A 20,366-nucleotide genomic window follows, 5' to 3' on the forward strand; every position below is an offset into this window, starting at 1 on the left:
ATTGGAGTATAGTTGATTAACAATGTTGTGTTAGTTTCAGGTGTACAGCACAGTGATTCAATTATACATATACATGTATCTATTCTTTTTCAAGTTCTTTTGCCATTTAGGTTATTACAGAATATTGAGCAGAATTTCCCATGCTATACAGTAGGTCCCTGTTGGTTATCTATTTTAAATATAGCAGTGTGTATATGTCAGTCCCAAGTTAGTACTTCGCTTCTTTTTTTTGATGAGTAATATTCAATTTATGGATACACCATATTTTATTTATCCATTAACGATGGCATTTTTGGGTTCTTTCCACATTTTTGCTGTTATGAATAAGACTGCTATGAGCATTTGTGTACAAGTTTTTTTGTTGTTGTTGTTGTACGCGGGCCTCTCACTGTTGTGGCCTCTCCCGCTGCGGAGCACAGGCTCCGGACGCGCAGGCTCAGCGGCCATGGCTCACGGGCCCAGCCGCTCCGCGGCATGTGGAATCTTCCCGGACTTGGGCACGAACCCGTGTCCCCTGCATCGGCAGGCGGACTCTCAACCACTGCACCACCAGGGAAGCCCTGTGTACAAGTTTTTCTGTGGACATGCGTTTTCATTTCTCTTAGGTATATACCTACAAGTGGAATTGTTGGGTCATATGGTAACTCTATGTTTTACCATTTGAGGAATTGCCAGGCTGTCTTCTGAAGTGGTTATACCATTTTACACTCCCTCCAGCAGTGTATGAGGATTCCAAGTTCACCACATCCTTGGAAACACTCATTATTTATTTGTCTTTTTGATCAGTCATCTTAGTGGTTTTGAAGTGGTATTTCATTGTGGGTTTGATTTGTGTTTCCCTGATGGCTGGGGATGTGGAACATTCTTTTGTGTGCTTATTCTTGGCCATTTGTATATATTCTTTGGAGAAATGCCTATTCATATTCTTTGCCCATTTTTAAATTGGATGATTTGTCTTTTCATTATTGAGTTTTAAGTGTTCTTTATAGATTTCAAATATAAGTCTCTTGTCAGATATATGATTTGGAAAACATTTCCCTCATTTTATTGGTTGCCTTTCATTTTCTTGATGATGTCCTTTACAGCATGAAAGTTTTAATTCTGATGAATTCCAATTCATCTACTGTTTTCATTAGTTGCTTGTGCTTTAGGTGTCATATCTAAGAAACCATTGCCTGTGTACAATATCCAATGTCACAAAGATTTACACCTATGTTTTCTTCTAAGGGTTTTTATAGTTTTAGCTCTTATGTTGAGGTCTTTGATCCATTTTGAATTAATTTTTGTATATGGTGTCATTAATCCTGATTTTAAGAGAAATGGTGGTAAAGTGTCACCACTGAGTCTGTGTGCTTGGTTTTGTTTTGTTTGTTGTTGTTTTGTAGATATCCTCTAGTAGGGTAAAGAAGGTTCCCTTGTGGAGTATGCTAAAAAGTTTTGTTGTTTTACTGTGTTTGGATACTAATTTTAATCAGATGCTTTTTCTACATCTATTGGACGATATGGACTTTTTCTCCTTTACTCTTTTGATGTGGTAAATTGTACTAATAGATGTTAAACTTATAATTTTAGAGATAAACCCATATTGTTCATGGTACATTATTTGGTTTATATGATGTGAGATTTTATTGACTAATATTTTTATTTAGGATATTGTATCTCATGTTCTTGAATGATAGTGGCCTGTAATTTTTTAAATGCTGTTTTTGTCTAGTTTTAAAACCAGTCTTGTAAAATGAGTTGGGAATGTTTCCTATTTATCTGTTTTCTGGAATGGTTTATGGAAGTTTGACATTTATTTTTTGAAATCTTCGTAGAATTCACCTGTATAGCCACCAGCACCTAATGTTTTCCTTGTTAAACTTACTAGAATTTTAGAATTAAATTACTAATTATTAAAATTAAATTACTAATTCTGTTTCTTTAATGGTTTAAGACTGTTTAGGTTTTTATATTTCTTCAATCATTTTTTGGCAGATTATATTTTTACAGAAAATTTTCAAAAGATTTCATATTTATTCATACAAAGTTCATAATATTCTCTGTTACATCTGAGTTTTGGCCACTTTTTTTATTCCTAACATTGTTTATTTCTTTTTCTATTTTTTTACTGATGTTTATTAAATGGCCAGCTTCGGGCTTCGTTGATTCCTCTCTTGTATCTTTACTTTCTATTTCATTAATTTTTATGCTTTGGTTTTATTCTAGTATTATTTTTCTAACTTCTTAAGTTGGATGCTTATCTCTTTAATTTTCAGTCTTTAGTATTTTCCATTGTACACTTCTAAGGTTATAAAATTTCCTCTAAATAATTCTTTAGTTAAAGCCCTCTGTTTTGGGATGATGATGATGATAACAGCAATTTGGTGTTATATTGCATTTACCATATGCCAGGTACCAGCCCAAGTGGTTTATATATTACCACACTGAATTCTAACAACAAGTAATTGATGCAATTACTATTCTCATTTTATAGGTGAGGAAACAGAGGCACAGTGAAGTTAAGTAATTTGTTCAAGGTCATACAGCTTGTAACTACCAGAAATATTTTCATTGTCTTAAACTTTTTATTTATTTATTTATTTATTTATTTTTAATGTTATTTATTTTTGCTGTGTTGGGTCTTCGTTTCTGTGCGAGAGCTTTCTCTAGTTGTGGCAAGCGGGGGCCACTCTTCATCGCGGTGCGCGGACCTCTCACTATCGCGGCCTCTCTTGTTGAGGAGCACAGGCTCCAGATGCGCAGGTTCAGTAGTTGTGGCTCACGGACCTAGTTGCTCCGCGGCATGTGGGATCCTCCCAGACCAGGGCTCGAACCCGTGTCCCCTGCATTAGCAGGCAGATTCTCAACCACTGCGCCACCAGGGAAGCCCACTTTTTATTTATTTTTATATTAAAAAATTTTTGGCTGTGTTGGGTCTTTGTTGCCGTGCACGGGCTTCCTCTAGTTTCGGCGAGTGGGGGATACTCTTCATTGTGGTGCGTGGGCATCTCATTGTGGTAGCTTCTCTTGTTGTGGAGCAAGGACTCTAGGCACGTGGGCTTCAGTAGTTGTGGTGCACGGGCTCAATAGCTGTGGCTCGCAGGCTCAGTAGTTGTGACACATGGGCCTAGTTGCTCCATGGCATGTGGGATCTTCCCTGACCAGGGATCGAACCCCTGTCCCCTGCATTGGCAGGCAGATTCTTAACCACTGCGCCACCAGGGGAGCCCCTTTCATTGTCTTGAATTCCAAATATTTTCTAATTTCTCTCATGATTTATTTATTTTTGCTCATAAATTTAGAAATGTTTTAAAATTTCCAACTACTTTATTTATTTTTTGAATTTTTAACCCAAATTCATTGTGATTAATAAGAGAATATGGTATTTATAATGCTGATTCTTTGAGATTTGTTGAAATTTTCTTTGTGATCTCGTATGTGGTTGATTTTCATAAACATTAGGTGTGTACTTGAAAAAAATGTGATTCTCTCATTGTTAGGTGCAGTATTCTTACTTGTCTTTTCTATCAAGTTGTTTTTTTAATTTTTCAATCTTCTGTATCCTTATTTTTTTTGTTTTTTGGCTCAGTTGTTCTGTCAATTTCTAAAAGATGTGTATAGAAATCTTCCTCTGTGATAGTGGATTTATCAGTTTCTCCTTGTCAACTTACCAACTTTTACCTTATACATATCGAAGTGATGTTATTTAATGCATACTAGTTTAGACAAATTGTCTTTCTAGTGAACTGAATCTTTTGTTAAAGTGTAGTGAGTTTATTTTTAGTAATATTGATACATTGAACCTTAAAGTTGATGTTGTCTAATATTAATATAGTGAAACAGCTTTCATTTGGCTAGTATTTACTTGTCATGACTGTCTCGATCCTTTTTTTCAACATTTCCATGTCTTTCGTTCCATGTCTGTGTAACCAGCATATAGTTACAGTTTTGATATCTAGTCTGACAATATTTATCTTTTACCTGGAAAGCTTAGTGTATCTACGTTTATTGTGCTTACTGATGAATACCATATGATATTGGAATATTATTTCTGCCATCATATTCTGTATTTTTTATGTATTCTGCTTTGCTTTTTTTTCTGTCTTGCCTTTGGATTATTTGTGTTTTCCTGGCTGTAGGAAGAGGTTTCTAACGAGAATCTTCATCTTAGGTAGGCCCTGTTGCCATTGCAAGGGAAGCATGAATCATGGGGATTGAGCGATGCCCCTAGGACAGCCGCTGACTTTAGAACTCATCCACTACTTTCCTTGCCATATTATTCATCCATTTAAGAAGGAGTTGTACACATATTATGTATATTTTAGTTGTATTTTAGTGTTTTGTAGTGGGAGATGTTACAGATTGGGTTCCCTGGAAAGCAGGCTCTTTGCCAGAGACTAGAATGCAGAAGGTTGATTAAGATGTGCTCTTGGGATCAACACCTGAAGAAGGGAGAAGGGATAAGATTGAGCAGGGGGAGAAATTGAGCTGCAGTGCAGTCCCAGAGAAGGCCTTAGCCACCCTTTGGATTCCCTGAGTTGAGCCTTCCTCAGGGTGAGGAGGCTGGGCCTTTGTACCTCTGGGTTGAATTTTCAGTCATTGGATGCAGCTGCCTCTGGAAGAGGGTGGTCTTGACCAAGTTGGCTCTCCTTACATGAGGCAATTCCCAGAGGGAACTGAGAGCTGGGGGCTGTCAACTCTGGGCACCCCCAGAAGGTGGGGAAGAAATCCTTCATTCCTGAAGGGGCACCTGCCACAGAGGGTTTTTCAGTCTGCCATTTTGCCAGAAATAGGAGTCCTTGAATGTCTCCATCCCCTACGCCCTCCCCAAACAAAAGTCTTACCCCCATGATCAGCCTGTGCCTGAAGCCCCACTATTTTTTTGAAAGAATAGAGTTCTCAAAGCTTTATTAAAGTGACTTTTCCAAAAACTTGAAGAGCCCACTATACCTCACCCCTTTAGTGAAGACGGAACAACCCACCTTGCAAGCCCCAAAAGGATCACCTGAAGCCCTACTCTTAAAGGAGAACATCGCTCCTGCCAACCAAGGGTCTTTTATACACATCACGTCTGTCCTGACTCTGTGCCTTTACCCACACTGTGTTCCCACCTGCTATGCCTCCCCGACTGTCTCTGTGCCAGTCCAAATCCTGCTTCTCCTTTTGTTCTCAGCCCACAGTACACTTCCCCTGCCCTGAATTCACAGCACTTGTGCTGTGTGTACTTAGCACAGGCTGCCCAGCACTGTCCTGTTGCCTTCTGTGTGACTGCACAGCAGGCAGGAGCCCAGGCTGGCCCTGCCTTGTCCTGTCTGGTGTAGACAGGACTCTTCTATACTCTGTCCCCTCCAGCCTTCCTCTTTCCTGTGCCTCAAGGGGGCAGATCTGGGCTGCCTGCGTATGGCTGGTGCAGGCCTGAAGCTTGAGGATATGAAACTGGGTCAAGGAAAAGTACAGCCTGACTTCATGCTGTATCTCAAGTGCACATTCGAAGGCTCTCACCGCTGATCCAACTCTCCCCCTACCGAGGGGCAAAGCCCTCTGTTTGACTGCCTGGAGAGACAGGCACAGCCCCAGGAGGTGGGGATCACAGGGACTGGAGGATCTACCGGGGGGTGGCTCTGGAGGGGGACGGTGCCTAGCGGGGAGAGGGTGGAGTTGGAGGGCGCCCTAGAGAGGAGGAAGGGGCTGAGCTGACCACCGCCTGGGGTCTGTGCTTCGCTGGCAGAACCGCTACAGTTTTGCTGGTCAGAGCAAGTTTTGATGGGGCACCTGCTGTAGGGCTGGGACTGGGGGGAGGCAAGCAAGGCACCCAGGAGACAAAGTTTAAGGAGGCTCCCTCTCAGGTGTCGACCCTGCGCTTGCACAAGGCGGAGGGTGGGGCCGCCCTCGATTTTGTGCCCTGGGTGCCTTGCTTGCCTCCCTCTAGTCCTGGCCCTGGGCTCTCTGTGCCCAGCTTGCACTAGGTGGTGGGTATTAATCAGCTTCCTGTCCCTTCCCCAGATGTCCCTCAGGGATGCAGAGCTAACCTCTCACTCCTCGCCCTTGCTCATCTCTCTCTCTAGTTTTTGTCTTTTTGATATTTGTACTTTCCAGGCAAATTTTACCTCTTAGAGGATCTGGTTTCTCCCCTTTGACTTATCCAGGCCTATTCACTTCTCATCTAATAGGCTCTCATCCAATAATTCTCAAATTTAGCTCTTAACCCTCTGTGTAGGGACACCACCCCCCCTCCACATACATACACCTACAGGTGATAGTTTCATCAGGTAATTACATGAATTATTAATATTCATTAAAGGTTCATGAGCCGGACTCTAATTTAAGCAGATAATCCTAAATGAGGATTATCTCATTTAATCTTCACCATAGTCCTGTTAAACAGATCCAATCCTCCTCATTTAATACTCAGAGAGGATGAGTAACTTCTGTAAGTCCGCACAGCTTATGAAACCTTTGTAAGAGATATTTTATTCATCTCTGAATTCCCAGGGCCTAGCACAGAGCCAGACGTTAATTGTTGAATGAAAGCTGCATACAAAGAGAATACCCCAATTTTTGCCCTACAGTCAATGAATGTCCATTAAACACTCATTCAGCTTTGTGCTGGGCGAGAAGGGAGGTTACTCAAGAATTATTAAGTATGCTACGTGTCCTTACGGAACTTACAGAACGCTGAAAGAGACAAACATGAAAAATAGGTAAGATGGTATATAAATACATTTGGAATTGTGTGACAAAGGCTATAAAGCTTGTAGGTTTCAGAGGAGACAGCAATCAGGATGGCGAGTAGCAAGGTGGGACTTGATGTGGGCTTTGGAGAACTAGTGGGTTGCAGAGACTGGGGTTGGAGATACTCTGGGGGACAGGCTGGGGTGCTGAGGCTGGAGGAGCAGGTGACGGAAGTCACTGAAGGCTTTTACATTTGTCTGTGTTCCCTGGCGCTCTGAGGCCAATGGCCCCTCTGGTCTTGGTTTAGTCTTAGGTAGTATGAGTGGGTGGCCTAGATGCTTTTGTCACAGGTTGGGCTTTGCCAGACCTTTTGAGGGGGCCCACAGGTCCTGCCGAGGCCCTGGACTGTGGAGGGATGGAAATGGGGCAGGTAAGCCAGGAGGTGTGTGTGTGATACCATGCATAGAGGGTGGGGTTATTGGGAGAAACAAATACCCAAATCCACAGACGCTCAGCTTCCTTACAGTCAGCCCTCTGTATCTGTGGATTCCACATTCATGGCTTCAACCAGCCATGGACTTGGACACTGCCAATGCGAAGGGCTGACTGTATCACAGTCTGGGGGCTTAAACAACAGAATGTTATTGTCATACAGTTCTGGAAGCTGAAGTTTAAGATCAAGGTGTCTGCAGGCCATGCCTCTCCCCTAGTTTCTGGTGGTTTGCTGGTAATTTTGGGCATTTTTTGGCTGGAGATCACTGCCTTCATCTACAGGTTTTCTCCCTGTGCACATGTCTGTGTCCAAATTTCCCTTTCTTTATAAGAGCACTGGTCATATTGGATTAGGGGTCCACCATACTCCAGTGTGACCTCATCTTAATTTAACTAATTACATCTGCAACAGCCCTATTTCCAAATAAGGTCACCCTGGGATTAGGACTTCAGCATATGATATTTTTTGGTGGGGGCAGGGAGACACAATTCAACCCGTAACAGCCGAAGGAACTAAGAGGAGGCAAGGCTGGGGCAGGAATGAAATGATTGGAGAAGTTTAGCTGGACTGGGTTCCACAGGTCTGGCCAACAGTGTGAGGTGCTAACCTCGGAGGCACCTGCACACGGAGAATCTGGGGGCTGCCATAGGATGGAGAAGATAGAATTAGTGGACACTCTCGACAGAGAGAGTCGTTGGAATGAATGCTTGGGTGAGTGAGTGAACCCTCCCCCATGTCCCCATCACTCCACTGCCGTCCAAGGAGGGAGGGGGCCCCCACTCCGCTCTCTGTGGTGTGCTGTTTGCGGCCTGAGTCCCGGAAGAAGCTGGAGGGCTGGTGTGCGCACCCCCATGGTACCCCATGCTCCTCCTGAAAGCGGCCCCCCTCCTTGAAATAAATGTTGAGCAAAGATTTGACAAAGAGTAGTTGGAAGGGCTGTAACAGTTTTGGATGGCTTAGGGTACCCACTCTTTTGGTCTGGCCCTGACAGTAGAGGTCTGGAACGCCAGGCAGCGGAGCAGGACTGTTTGGGGGTTGGCCAGCGGGGAGCCCAGCTTCTCTGTGACGCAGAGGCTGGGGTGGGGCGAGGTTGCCCCAGAGTTGTGCCTGGAGCTCATCTGGTTTCTCTCTCTGGACCCCTCCTATGGCTGGTGCCCCCGTGTGCACCCTCCCCTCCCTTCACCTTGGCACTGGCTGTACTTGGACTCCCTGCGGGCCACTCCTTAGCCAGAGGCTTCTGCAGAACCGTGGATGGCCTTGGCATCCAGGAGGCTCACCGACACCAAGGGCCTTTCAAGGAGGTCAGCCCTTTGCCACTCGCCCGCGGACCCCCACCCATGCCAGTGCCCACCACTTGCACCCAGCCTTCTTTCCCCTCTGGGGGTGGAGAGCATGGGGGTATCAGCCTGGGGAGCGCCCCCCCATTCCTGTCCTCAGGATGCTTCACCTGCAGCATCTTTTCTGTTGCCCCCAATGAAAGGCTCCACAGGCAAACCCTGGGGAATGAACGCACTTCCCTTTCCCCCTGAGGTTCTTCTTGGGGGTAATGTTACCGTCTGGGAAGTAAAGTGAGTCACTAGTGAGTCAGGATGGAGACCGGGTGAGGTAGTACGTGGAACCTGGTAATTATGCCCATTAATCCCCCTGCAAAGGCTTCCCAGCCGGCAGGCACTCCTTCTCTGAGCTGGGTGGGGAGGGCCTGCACCTTCTCCGAGAGGGCCTTCCTGAGCACCCACCCCAGCTCCTTCTGTGGACCTGGGGACAGCGGAGGACTGTGGGAGGGGAGGAGGGCAGTCTGCAAGCCCCAGAGGGGGGAGGCCGAACCCCCAGACTCCTGGGGGCCCAGCTGAGATCTTTGCTCAGAAGACGACATTGGTCACCTCCCTCCTAGATGGCTTTGAGGGGCCACAGAAAGGTGGCGCTGCTTCACCTGCCACCTGCCCTGGACCCCTTGCCAGCCCCAGAACCAGCCACTGGACTCACGCCTCAGGCCACTGCAGGTGCCAGTCCTCTTCTGGACCATTCTCTTCCCGATCCACCCGTTTCCTCATCACCTACTTCTTATCCTGCTCAGATGTCACCTTCTCCGGGAGAAGACCACCCTGTGTGGAATATCTCCTCACTCCAAACTCCTTACTCCCCTTGCTGCCCTTTATTTTTTCCTCAGCGCTTTTTACCATTTGACACATTATGTGTTGTGTCTCCTATTAGCTTATCTGTCTCCCTCTGGTCAAAATTAAGTGTCACTGGGGCAGGGCCTTTGCTAGTTTGTTCACTGTTGAACCCCAGCCTGGCATGGCTGTTCAACAAATATAGAATAATAAAATAATATATGTATATGTATATATATATACATACACACACATGTCAGCTGTGAGGTACAACATAAGTGCTTTGCTGATTAGTTATAGAAGAGTGGTTATACATTTTATTTGACAAGCTTGGTGTGAAAGAAATGGCTCATTTCCTCTTTTTTTTTTTTGCGGTACGCGGGCCTCTCGCTGTTGTGGCCTCTCCCGTTGCGGAGCACAGGCTCCGGATGCGCGGGCTCAGCGGCCATGGCTCACGGGCCCAGCCGCTCCGCGGCATGTGGGATCCTCCCGGACCGGGGCATGAACCCGTGTCCCCTGCATCGGCAGGCGGACTCTCAACCACTGTGCCACCAGGGAAGCCCTCCTCATTTTCTTTTAATTAAAAATAAAAAAAGACTAAACTGTCTCCACCAGCTGGTGGGAAACTTAGTCTATCATTATTGAGGTGCCTTCCCTCCACCCCGCCACAGGGTAGTGTGAAGGTCCTGGAGGCTTGCGTGGAACAAAACAGCTGGGGGGCTCCCCGGGCCATCCCGGCCTCAGCCAGTCCACTTCTGCTCCCTGGAGGCTTCTGGAACCCTGGGTCGAGCCTCCCAAAGTGCCCCAAGCAGCAGTCCTTTTGAGGCCCTGCTGTCCATTTAGAAGGGGACAATGGGGAGGAACTCCAGACCACCATCGTGGGCTTTCTGGACTTGAGGAACTTCCTGCTCAGCCATGGTCCCACCCACCCATCCCCAGACTTGAAGGGCCTCCCGCTGCCTTCCAGGTTGGCCTTGCACAGTTTCTTCGGTGAGCTGGGAAGCTTTCAGCCTCCACAACCCACATGGTCCTAAAGTAAGAGGTTGAAAAAGCCAAGCTACCTTCTTGGACTGGAGGAGGGAAAATACAAATGAATAGTTCAATAGGTTAGCCTCCCAGGAAAGTTAAGTACTGATGTTTTGTGAATGATTTTCTTTCTTCGAGCCGACTCGAGGTTATCTTGTCATAAGAGCAGCTCAGTAATTTGCATTCCTAATATATGCTTTGTCCAGTGGGAGGGAAAGGACGGTTGCAGGCAGGGCTTGGGAGCTGCACACCCCTGGACTTCCTCTGTGGGTGCCTTCTGTGATGATGAGGCTGTCTGTTGTGCAGGAGGCAAAGGCTGAGGGTCGCTGACCCAGCCCCCGAGATGGAAGACCCCAAGGTGTGCTGACTCCTGGCATAGGATCCCGCACTTTGGTGGCTGAACTGGGAGGCCAGTCTCCTGAATTCCAGGCCTAGCTTTGCCTCCAGCTGGCTGAGAGGTAACTCCCACTGTCGGCCTCAGTTTCCTCAGCTGGGAAGGATGATGCCCACTCTGTCTCCCTCCTAGGACTAGGGGCAGCATCGAGTAAAAGGATATAAGTCAGGGGCCGTCACTGGGGGTCCCCAGGCTGCGTGCAGCCCTCAGCAGGGGGTATTTGGTCTGCACAGCATTTAAGTTGGGAAATTAAAAATAGAAGTCTGGGTTTCCAGCATCTCTTGGAAGAATGAAGAAAATGACAACACAGGGCCTATCTTCTCATATGGCAGCAGCGGGCTGGGGCTCAGGACACCTACCCAGGCAGGGGTAGCATAAGGATCCCAGTTCCTGCTGCCTCTGCTTCACTCATTCACTTCATTCACTGTCTGCCTTCCGGGAGACTTGCCCGCTCACTGGTGGAAGTGAAGCACAAGTATTGATGTACAGTTGGATTTTTATTGGATGTTGTATCCAAGGTGTGTTACAGGTGAAATGGCCCAAGGAGAGTGAAGATGATGATTGGTTAAGGGAGAGTAAGGGCATTATGGGACCATCCCCCGCTTTAGAGATCAATGTCAGGGAATGAGAGTGGCCCTTCTGACCAGCACGGGGTCCCTCAGGGGGCTAAGGGCACCATGTTCTTGGTGGCCCACCAGCTTGAGACTAAGTTGACTCAAGGAAAAGAGGTGGATTTGGGTCTGTTCTTGGTCAAGACCTGAGTCAAGAAGGGCTTTTAACTCAACTGCTGCAGCCACTTCCAGCTGCTGATCCCTAGGTCCCCATCCTCACAGGGGCCTGGGCTCTCCTGATGATGCCGGGGGAGGACAGGGGCCACAGTCTGAGTGACGCACACAGCAGGTCACTGACCCCTGAGGGGCTTGGGTGGCAGCAGTTACTCAGGAGAAAGGCATAAAACTCTCTGGAGCAGCTCCTCCTCTCAAATCTCAGCATGAAAAAACTTCCCCTGCTTGGTTTTCCCCATTTTTCCTTTCTGTGTGAATACCAGCTGTCCTCCTCACCATCCCTCCTGTTTGTGCAACGGGAAAGAGTTACCAGAAGGCTTTTGCATCTGCTTTTTCTTACTTGAGAAAGTCCAAGCATCATTTACTAAGGACCTACTAAGTGCTTCCAAAGGTCTATAAAGTTGTCTGCGATGATAGTTATTTATTATTATTATCATTATTATTGTATGGCTCTGAGTTTGCATTGTTTCTACTTTTTTAATGTGATTATAGAAATAATACATGTTTGTTTTAGAGCTTATGGAAAGGACAGAAAATTATAAATAAGTGGGGAAAAAATCCCTCATCATACCACATTCAGAGACATATTAGCTTTAGGGAATGTTTTCTCCTAGGCTCTCCTCTGAGCACTTTTTTTAAAGAAATGAACTTACACATATATTCTATTTATTTATTTATTTTTTACTTAAAGTTAACGATTTCCCTGCGCCGTTTAAAATGACTTCATAGATATGATGTTTTGGGGGCCACATGGCCACCTGTCATTTAGCACCACAGTTCCTTAGCCTTTCCCCAATGTTGGGTATTTAGGATGTTTCCTGATTAATAAAAGATTCCAGACAACTGTGTGTTTGGTTCGAAGCCCTCTGATCTGTCGACAAAAATTCAATTAACTATCAAGTTAAGAAGAAAAAAAGGGAATTTTATTTGAGCCAAACTGAAGATTACAACCAGGGAAGCAGATTCTAAGAAAGCTCTGGGAACTGTTCCACCTGTTAGAAGTCGAAGGCACAGTCATATACGTTGTTTTTTGTTTGTTTGTTTGTTTTGCGGTGCGCGGGCCTCTCACTGTTGTTCCCCTCCCGTTGCGGAGCACAGGCTCTGGACGCGCAGGCTCAGCGGCCATGGCTCACGGGTCCAGCCGCTCCACAGCATATGGGATCCTCCCAGACTGGGGCACAAACCCGTGTCCCCTGCATCGGCAGGCGGACTTTCAACCACTGCGCCACCAGGGAAGCCCAGTCATATACGTTTTTGAGACAAAGGTTTGTACATCAAAATGACATACTGGTATTTTACATAAAGTCCACGTAAACACATACAAAGCGAACAGCAAGTCACCATGACCGCCTACAGAAGTGGGAAAGAACACTGTTCTTTTAAGAAGTTACACTGCTAGCTTCAGCAGAAAGAAAAAAAAATTGATCTTTATGGTTGAGCAGGCACTCCCATCTTTGAGGAGCTCTGCACATTAATGCAGCTGCGCCCTGCACATTAGGGAGGGAGAAGGCCCAAACACACACAGAGAGAGAATTTTTTGTTTAATTTTTCTTGTCCTGCCTTAAAATATAAATTTTATTTCATCAGATCAAAGTTCAATCATTTCCCGAGGATCCTGGAAGGGTTATCATTGGGACTGAAGGTATAAACATTCTTATACCCTCTGATACATATTCCCAAATTCTCTTCCTGAAAGGTGATTGACACCAATGACCAGCCCTAGGTATTAACATTACATGTATTTTGTTAACTTGATAGGTTAAAAAAAAAGAATTGCATAACTTTCATTTGCAAGTCTTTGGTTACTAGTGAGATTAAACCCACACCACAATTTACCTTGATTTTGCATGTGTAAGATTCAAAAAGCACAAAAGAGTATGGATGTGGAAAGTAAGACTCCTTCTCACCTAGTCCTCCAACAGCTTTCTTGTCTTCTCTGGAATTGAACACTGAGTTACATGCATTTAAGTTGTATGTTATTAGATTTAAGCTCTTACACATTAGAATTTATATATCTGCTTCTGTGGACTGTTTCTATCCTTAGGTCGAGGTTTATTTCTCCCCTTTGACAGGCGAGGAAACTGAAGCTTCAAGAGGTGAAATGCCAGGAGTCACATAGTTAGCAAAAGCGGGTGAGCTCCAGGGGTATCTCTATCCGGGAATCTTTGGAGGCAGGAATGAGGCAGCTGCAGGCACGTGTGACTGGGAGGGAGCGCCTTCTCATCCAGGAATGTCTCCCTCATCAAATTGCTGCTGCCGCCTGAAATCCCACCAAAGGCTGGCCCGCAGCTGGGCCATTCCAGTGTCTGAGAACTGCCAGTTTCTGAGGTGAGCACTGCACGTGGCACGTGGCCGAGCCCTGGCCCTGCCTCCTCTTCTCCGCTTTTCTGGTACCCTCACACCCCACCCCAGGCCAGTTCAGGCCCCCTAGCCAGTTGCCCTTCAAATCCAGCCTCTCCCTGCCTGGGAGGGTGAGAGTTTAGAAACACCTCTGTGTCTACAACCCCTCTACCCACCCCAGGAGGGCTGGACCCAGTGAGCCATCTGGGGTGTGTCCCCCCACCCTACCTTGTTTCTTCCTCTTTCCTGGGACGTGAAAACCTCCTGCTCTAATTTTCCTCAAGAGGGACCCTGGAGAGGGTGGGATTCAGGATCCTGGAGTTCTAGAACCCAAAGGTACCCGAGTCAGCCCCTGTTCCCCCCTCTGCTTGCTTAAGGGATCTTGGGTCAGACAATTTTACATCAGGTTTATATACACGTCTCTACTCTAGAAAGGACTACAAGCATGTGGGGACGACACGCAGAGAGGTAGGCAAAGGGGACCCGTGACTCGGCAGAATGTGTGGTGCCGAGCGGCTTATGCTGACTGGGCCGGGGGCTCAGGGAGGAGAAGACACTTCAGCTGGACTTTGACGTTTGGGTGGGACTCAAGCAAGTGGGGGATGGGATGAGGGTGAGTGGGAATGCCAAGGGCAAAGGCGTGAGAGTTGAAATGCCGCGGTGGGTCACGAGGCGGCCGGCAAAGCTGCAGGCAGTTGCTGGAAGGGCCCCTGAGTTGAGGGTTTGGAACTTGTCCTTTGGCGATGGGGCTTCTTGGAAGGTTCTGGAACAGAGGAGGGGTGCTGCTGGCATGGTTCTCAGGGAGCCAGCTCTGAGGGAGCATAGGAGTGCGTGAAGACTGGAGATGAGGCTCGGAGGTTGGTGCCCTCCCATCCTCTACTGACCTGGGGAATGTGGAAATGACAGTGGCTTCAGTCTCCCCCTGCAGAGCCCGAGGAGGCACGGGCTTCCTTGGAGGTGGCTTGTGAGGACAGGATGCAGATGCCATTTCATCCGGAGGCACCCGGCCAGACTTTGTGTGATCTGGGCTGCAGGCCCAGTGCCCCGCTGGACACTCAGCGCCTGGAGTCCTGGGCTCTGGCATCAGGGGTGCGATTTCCCAAGGAAACCCAAGTGTCCACAGTGCCCAGTGCCCTGCACCCCACGGATTCAGCCTGTTTTGGCTCAACGTCCCTGGTGATTCCGACATCTGAGGCGGCATTTCCTGACACTTGGCCCCAGGGCCTGCTGTATGCAAAGGCAGGTGGTGCAGTTACCCACACACTGTGAATGGAGCGCTATGGAGGCACCACACCCCCGTTCCCATAAGCCATCTCCACTGGCCTCCTCCAGTGCTGAAGTCCCAGGTTAGAAGTCTGTGACTCTGGGTCTCCCATCAAAATGGGGGAGGATCTCAGAGAGTATTTAAGCAAACTCCTTCGTTTTACTATAGTCTATGGTTTGTTTTATATAAAAATATTATCACTAAATGATTGACAGCAAAGGCAGCAGCTCTAATACTTAAAATAATAATCATAATATAAATTTATAAATAGTTAAAAATATTGGATAATGACAGATACTGTATGATATCACTTATATGTGGAAGCTAAAAAATAAAACAAACTAGTGAATATAACAAAACAAAAATAGACTCACAGATATAGAGGACAAACTCATGGTTACCAGTGGGGAGGGGATGAGAGGAGAGGCAAGATCGGGGTAGAGGATTAAGAGGTACAGACTGTTATGCTTAAAATAAGCTACAAGGGTATATTGTACAACACAGGGAATACAGCCAATATTTTATAATAACTGTAAATGGAATATAACCTTTAAAAATGGTGAATCACTATGTTGTACACCTGAAACTTATGTAATAACATTGTACATCAACTATACTTCAATAAAATCTTTTTGTAGAATATTGGATATTAGAAAAGTCGTGTGTGTGTGTGTGTGTGTGTGTGTGTGTGTGTGTGTGTGTAAAAAGCATGGGGACAAAAGGGGAGGAAGAAGCAAGGGCCTTGGGATCAGACATGGACTTGAATACTTTCTCTGCTCCTTCCAGGTTCTGGGCAGATTATGAATCTAATCTTATGAGCCTCAATTTCCTCATTTGTGAAATGGGGGGATAATAATACCTACCTCCAAGCTGTTGAGAGGATTCAAAATAAGAAAAACCTATCACGGTGCCTGGAACATATATATATATATATTTGGCTGTGCTGTACAGCTTGTGGGATCTTAGTTCCCCGACCAGGGATCGAACCTGGGGCCCCAGCCGTGAAAGCACAAAGTCCTAACCACTGGACTGCCAGGAATTCCCTGGAACGTAATTTTTTTTTTTTTTTTTTTTTTTGGCGGTACGCGGGCCTCTCACTGTTGTGGCCTCTCCCGTTGTGGAGCACAGGCTCTGAACGCGCAGGCTCAGCGGCCATGGCTCACGGGCCCAGCCGCTCCGCGGCATGTGGGATCTTCCCGGACTGGGGCACGAACCCGTGTCCCCTGCAACGGCAGGCAGACTCTCAACCACTGCGCCACCAGGGAAGCCCTGGAACATATATTTTTTAACTCACTGCCATACATCTTAGTAACCCTTCATAATTTTTGGAAGATATTATCAATGGAGATAATGCTACTCTCATGGGCACTTCTGTCTGTTTTTAAATTGCTTCTCCAATGTATAATTTTGTCTTTTGCCCTGAAACTCCCCCTGGTAGTTGACTCTGGGAAGCCTGGGCTGCTTTTGCTACCCTCCGACGGCTGCAGGAATTACTGCCATGAGAGTCAGGGGTTAACAGACATGACTGTGGGTTACACAGCAGGAGACCTAGCTAAGCTGGGCTGTCGTCAGCGACAACAGAGTAAAGCTGAGCCTTAGTGAGCCTATCACAGATTTCATAATCAGAAAGTCTAGACCGGAGCTATTTGAATTTTAACAGTCACAGAACTTTTAAGTAAGTACAAGGTGTGAAGTTGCACCCTAAGCTTTTCAGTGCTCAGGGCCTTAAAATATCTGAATCCAGTCTTGAATAACTCAGTTTAAATAATTCTTTACATGTCGCATTTCCCCAGGTTTAAGACAACGTTTAATGTTAGTTTCACCAGGAAGGTGCAAAGATTTCTTGAGGCTGCCACAGCCCAGGAAGTTCCCTGCACCGACTCCAAGTCCTGTTAGTGATTTCAGTTCTGCGCTTTGGTTTTAAAAATTATTTTAACACATTTTTATCATGAACAAATTGAGAAGAAGATGGAGAACAATGTGACAAACAACCATGTAGTCACAACTGTGAATTATCAATGTTAACAAATGTTAACATTCTGCCCTATGTATTTCAAATCTTTTCCTCTCTTTTAAAATAAATTAGACATAAAAAACAGAGCACCCTTTGTAGCACTTGATTGCTAATATTTTTTATCTTGTTTGCTAATATTTTCATGTGTGTTTGTGTAATCACCGGAGCTGTAGGGTAAGCATTGAGAAAACATGAGTTTGCTCACCTTGGGGTCGTGACCCAGGCCCCGGCACAGTTGCTGGCACAGAGTAGATGCTCAATAGATTTTTGTTGAATGAATGAATGAGTGAATAAAGCTTCTTTTTCCTTTGTTATCCCCCTTCATATCTCCACGTACCCTTTCCTCACTGGTGTTTCGTTGGCTAATAATGGACAATTCTTACACTTAGCTCAGGAATAGAATTCAAATTACTGTGTAAAATATATTGGTTTTGAAACTTACACAATCAGGTTTTTTGGAGATAAATTAGAAAATGTTGCTAAACTGAAAGAAGGAATAAACCCGAATCCTCCTTTCAAAGATAACAAGCTTTATGGTTTAAAACTCTACAAAAATGGGATCATTAATGCATATCCCCTTTTATAACTTGCATTTTTCACTGAATTTATTATGCACACCTTTCTGTGTCATAGTTCCTGCTAAATATTGTAATAATTGATATCTTCTTAGTAGTCTGTCACTTCTACGACCCTGGGAGGACTGTCTTGTGAAGGGACATCCGGCTCTCACAGGGACCAGTTTGGGTAGGAGAGTGAGAGTGCTTCTGGGTCACCCCTCGTGCACTCGGTGGACACGAGTCTCTCTGGCCGGACTCTCTCTAAGGAGCCTGTGAGTTTCCTAGCTGAGTGCTGGGCTGGGAATTGCTTGAATATGCTTGTGAACCAGCTAATTTTCAAAATTGCAGGTGGAAATACTACTCTTTTCTTGGCCTATAGACAGTCTGGTACAAGCTTTTAGGAATAAAAGTTTTTACAGTCAGAAAGCCAGAAAGCGCTGGGTTTAAACCTTAGGTTGGCCACTTGTTAGCCTTCTGGCCTTGGGCAAGTTACTAAACCTCTCTGAGCTGCACATGTCATCACCTATAAGTGCAGAAAATGGGACTTGACACATTAGCCTGTTGTTGGAATAGAGATAACGTATGTGAAGGGCCTGGTTCACTGTATGTGCTCAGTAAATGTTTCCCTTCCTGATAAACCAAACCCAAATTCTCTCTAAGAAATATCTTGCAATATTACCTCGAAATATCTCTTTGAAAGGAAACATAACAGATACATAAATAAAGGTATTTATATTATAGGCGTTTATAATATCTTTATAAATGCATATAAGATAGATTTATATATTATACGTATATAATATTTATATTATGAATAGATAAATACATAAAGAACTTGAGCCAGGACCAAGTGGAACGCTGCTGTTCCCTGAACACTAAGAACTGGACCGGCATTTTGCTGTGGCTTCGGGCTCTGTCCTGTGAGTTGTGCCTATTCCTCTCCCAGGCCAGCTCCGCTCTGCCGAGGAGGCTGGAGAGTGTGAGAAGAGAATCCGAGTCACTTGGCAAAAGCATCGATTGAGCACCTCCTGTGTGTAGCCTTCTGCTCACGGGGCCCCAAGGGCGTCCTCCGCCCAGCGTCTGGCTGGAAATGGGGCAGACTCGCAGGCGGGAGGTGACCTGGCCTTGCCATTGAGGACACAGCTCAGCCCTCTAAAACTTCCGGTCAAGAACTTTGGAGACATCGAGACAGTTCTCCCAACTTGAAAGATGAGAATAGAGGCCTAGAGAGGTGTAGAGACTTCACTGAGGTCACTCAGCTCATTAGTGGCCGATCGGGGGGACCAGAGCCCAGCTTCAACCACTGTCGCTGCCCCATTTCCCTTAGTGTAGAGACTTTATTAGAGGGCTTTATTTTTAGGGGGTTACCGGTTTTATTTTTGCTTGCTTTATTCTCTACTTAAAAGTTAACGTTTACCCCACGTACCAGGGTCTTTAACGGGACTTTAAAATTCACATTTAAGGGCAAGCCAGTCTCTAGAAGGTGCACTGAAGCTCCGTGTTGTGGGCAGTGGTTCTTAACGGGGTTGATTGTCTCAACAGGGGACACTTGGCGACGTCTGGAGACAGTTTTGGTCATCACAGCAGGAGGGTGGAGGATGAGGACCTGCTGGCCTCAGAGTAGAGACCAGGGGTGCTGCTCACCAGAGGATCACAGGACAGTCCCACAGCAAGGACTGCGCAGCCCCAAATGCCAGCAGTGCCACATTGATGGGGCGGCGGCAGCCCTTTCCTCTGTAGCCTTCTCGTTTGACTTGGTCAGGTTCCCTCCGGGAAACCCATCCATGCCCAGACCTTTGGGGGCAGGGTGGCTGGGACCGGGCGTGCTCAGTAAGGTGACTTCCAGGTCAGCCCAGCTGTTTTTAACCTAGTATCTTGGTATATGAACACTGCCGTCTGCAGGGTGGGCAGGCAGAAGGCCCGGACTGCTTGGGCTTAAAGCAGGGGACTTGAGTGTGTGGAGGTGGGGAGTGTTTAACGCTCCTTATAAACCTGAAGCAACTCTTCTGCGGGCAGCTCCATTCTGCAACCCCACCTTCAGTGGCCCCGGTGGTGCAGTGAATTCCCGAGCCTTCCCGTATCCTGCACAGAGAATAGATTTACTTCTTATAGGCGATCAGGGCTCCACTGTCTCTGGCCTAAGGCAATTACTCATCTGCTTTGCATCTTCCAAAATGTTGTTGCGGCCTCTGCTACTCCTCTCCATCCATGCTCATGACCTTGTTAATGCCTTTGCTGTCCTTTCAGTCAGGTTGGGGGAGGGAGCAAAGAGAACCATGTGTGTTGAGTCCATCATCTTAAACCAGGAGGTGTGTCCTTATGAGTTGGAAAACTAGATTTCATTAAAAGCTTTGCCGTGTGTGGGGCCTCTGGGGAAGGCAAAGAGCTGGCGAGCTGGAGCTCTTCTGGTGTGAGTCTCTGGAGGCGGAATTGAAGGGCGCACCAGATGGGGTAGGGGAGCTCTGCGACCTTGATCTCGCTAAGCCTCAGGTTCCCTGCGTGTATAATGTGTAATCCTGCCCTGCCCGTAGAGGTGAAGTAAGGGCACTGATGTAGACGAGCAGAGAACACCGTAAAGGGCTGTGATCTATTACCGTCATCCTCCTGGGTGGACATCCCTCTCGTCTCCACTAGGCGTGATCAAGGCGAGGTGTCACGTGGCACACGCCAGAATGTGACTGTCTGGTGATGGGCTTACCCAGCACGTGAGCATGAGTACCGACTGCCT

The 20,366-nt window shown here is 46.4% G+C and overlaps 1 protein-coding gene across 4 annotated transcripts in view; it reads left to right on the top strand.

Moving 5' to 3' along the window:
* The window catches only part of ST8SIA5 (ST8 alpha-N-acetyl-neuraminide alpha-2,8-sialyltransferase 5), an 80,084-nt gene that overhangs the window by 7,975 nt on the left and 51,743 nt on the right, over positions 1 to 20,366 (top strand). The window lies entirely within an intron of this gene.

Source organism: Pseudorca crassidens, chromosome 12, assembly GCF_039906515.1.
Source record: "Pseudorca crassidens isolate mPseCra1 chromosome 12, mPseCra1.hap1, whole genome shotgun sequence".
NCBI classification, from domain to species: domain Eukaryota; kingdom Metazoa; phylum Chordata; class Mammalia; order Artiodactyla; family Delphinidae; genus Pseudorca; species Pseudorca crassidens.